Here is a 3,021-nt window from a genome sequence, read left to right as displayed (position 1 = left end):
ACTCAGAGTCCATTTCTGGGGGAAAGGAAAGGCTTGGAGGATCCCAGCTCCTCGGAGTCGTCCCACATATGATGAGGTGGCCCCATGTCAGGAGTCCCTTTCACCAGGACTCTGTATCCGTTTGCTAGGGCAGCCATACTAGGGTGGGGAGGGAGGTTCTCCCCTCTGGCTTTGCTAGAAGAGTGGGCAGCAGTTCTTGGCTCCTGGGCTTAGAGATGAATCCTGGGAACCTTTGAGCCCAACAGCCCGTGGCCATCTCCACCTCCATCTCTGTGTCTCAATTTTTTTTTTTTTTTTATTCTGAGACAGGTCCTCACTAAGTTGCTCAGGGCCTCGCTAAACTGCTGAGGCTGGCCTCCAACTCACGATCCTCCTGCCTCAGCCTCCCAAGCTGCTGGGATTACAGGCGTGCACCGTGTGCCTGGCTGGGCCAGCTTTTAGTATCCATATTTCAGATGGCCATCGTTTGAGGGTTGTCCCCTCTTGGGAGGACAGTTGGGGTGAGGTGGCCCTGAGGGACCAGGGACAATTCTCAGCAGAAGGGGGCATCTGTGTGGTCTTTATCAGCAGCACTCACAGCAGCTGGGGAAACGACAGTCCATCAGAGGGGACCTGGGGGGACAGGCAAGCAGGCGGACAGGCAAATTCTTTCAATTCCTTACACCTCAGTTTCCCATTTGGGGATTTGGGAAGTTCCAGCATTAGGAACAGCTATGAATTAATACAATTTATTAATATTATTATTCATATCAATATAATTAATGTAATTCGTGTTTTTGAAATGGTACACATGGGTAGTGGGAAGCGTTAGCTATTATTAATTACCCTTTGTGCCATCCTGGGAATGAAAGACTAGCCTCTGGGCATCCTTCCTAACCAACTTCAAATAAACCCAGAAGAAAGAAAGAACGAACCCAGTCTTCAGTGACCGTTTCCCAACTGGGGAAACTGAGGCCCGGCCCAGAGCTGACTCCCGGGGTCAGACAGAACCAGACTTGAACCTCAGCTGTGTGACCTTGGGCCAAGAGCTCTGCCTCTCTGGGACTCAGTTTCCCTGGTCTATAAAATGGGTCACCAGGGTAGCTCCAGTTAGACCTTAAATGATGCTCTCAAAATGAACATTGTTCGTTTTTTTGTGTCTTAACCAATATTATCCTGAAAGATGGACGCATAGGTGGCTGCTGGGGAGGGAGGGGACACGTTTCAGCCCAGGCTCCTCGGACACCCGGGCCTCTCTCCTAGAGCCGGACTCCACTGCGCGGCCTCCCATTTCAGCAGAGGCCCCTGTGGAGGTCTGGGCTGAGGTCCCACCAGGAAATCAATACCCAGGCACTGACGCGTCCGCTTCCAGCCCCACCGAGTTGCTTAATTGTACAGAGCTGGAGCTGTCGCCAGGTCCTCAGCGTCACAGCCCGGTGGTGACAGCCGTGCTTGGCGGAGAGGTACATTCATTAGGGAGACAGCTTTTATCTGGGCTTTCCAGAGGGACCGGGGACGGGAGCCCAGCGGCCAGGCTGTTGACAATGACAGCCAGCCGTCATGTAGGGCATGCAGGGGGTCCCAACAGCTTTCCAGATAACCACTGAGGACACCCTGGGAAATCAGCGCCGGGGTCACTGTACTCGACCCCCACTTTCCAAGTGGGGCCATCAAAGCCCAGAGAAGTCCTGTAACTAGGTCAAGTTCACTCCGATTCACTGACCAGTCTTCAGGGATCCTTTCCCAGTTGGGGAAACCGAGGCTCAGCCCAGAGCTTACACATGGAGTCAGACACAAGTGGACTTGGACCTCAGCCGTGTGACCTTGGCCCCAGCCCTGTGTGGCCTCTCGGTGATGAGGGTATTCACCCACTGATTTTTTTTCTGCTGCTGGGGATTGAACCCAGGGCCTTGGAATGGCCGAGCCACATCCACAGCCCTTTTTATTTATTTATTTTTAAAATTTGAGGCAGGATTTCGCTAAATTGCTCAGCCTGACCTTGAACTTGAGATCCTCCTGCCTCAGCCTCCTGAGTTGCTGGGATGACAGGTGAGCCCTTGACTCAGGGATAATGATGTCAAAAAAGGTGAGGTTGCTAAAAATAGCAGCTTTGAGGATCTCCGAATTTCCCGAGCCAGGTATTGGTGGTGCTAGGTCCCTCTACAAACATACTTTATTTTACTTCAACTCTCTGGTGCAGGGTTGAGTATCTCCATTTTATAAATGGACCCGCTAGGCTGTGGTGTGGGGGGCAAAAGTCCTTGCCCAAGGTCACACAGGTGATCAAGGAAGACTTTGCTTCTTTTTGCAAAATCTGGGTTCCTTAGCCAGGCACGGTGGCACCACACCTGTAATCCCAGAGACTCAGGAGGCTGAGGCAGGAGGATTGCAAGTTCGAGGCCAGCCTCAGCAAATTAGCAAGAGCTCCTTTCAAAATAATAATAATAATAAAAGAATAATAAAAAGGTCTGGGGGTACAACTCTGGTAGAGTGCCCCTGGGTTCAAGCCCTAGAACAACGAAAAAAATCTGTGCTTGTCAAGGCTGATTTCAAGGCTGGATGCTATTATTTTCTTTGTTTCCTTGGGGTGCTGGGGACGGAACCCAAGGTCAGCCCACGTTTGGCCGGCCCTCCACCTGTGGAATACAGGCACTAGCCAGTTCTTGCTGGGTGGCTTCTTTAGGGAGGTCACCACCCATCTCAGGACCTTCGTGCACTTTTAACTCATCCCTGGGTCTTCCCGAGTTCCCACGTGCACAGACTGGAACTGAGAACTGGGACAGGATCAGAAAGGAAGGGGACATGGTGATGACTGCCCAGGAGATGTCAGACACCTGCTCCAGCCCTCGGGCAGAATTTTCCTTCAGATCCTTTCTTCCTGATGGGGCACAGACCACCTGCAACCCAATGACTGGAGTGTGCATTCAGGAGGCCTGGGGTGGGGCCATATATTTAACGAATCAATCAATTCATTCATTAATTTTGTACCAGACATTGCACCCAGGGGCGCTTAACCACTGAGCCACATCCCCAGGCCTTTTT

This window comes from Marmota monax, unplaced genomic scaffold (assembly GCF_021218885.2).
Source record: "Marmota monax isolate L192 unplaced genomic scaffold, Marmota_monax_Labrador192_F-V1.1 WCK01_AAM20220418_F8-fsc00028, whole genome shotgun sequence".
In the NCBI taxonomy this organism is placed as follows: Eukaryota; Metazoa; Chordata; class Mammalia; order Rodentia; family Sciuridae; genus Marmota; species Marmota monax.
This window is presented reverse-complemented; position numbering follows the sequence as displayed.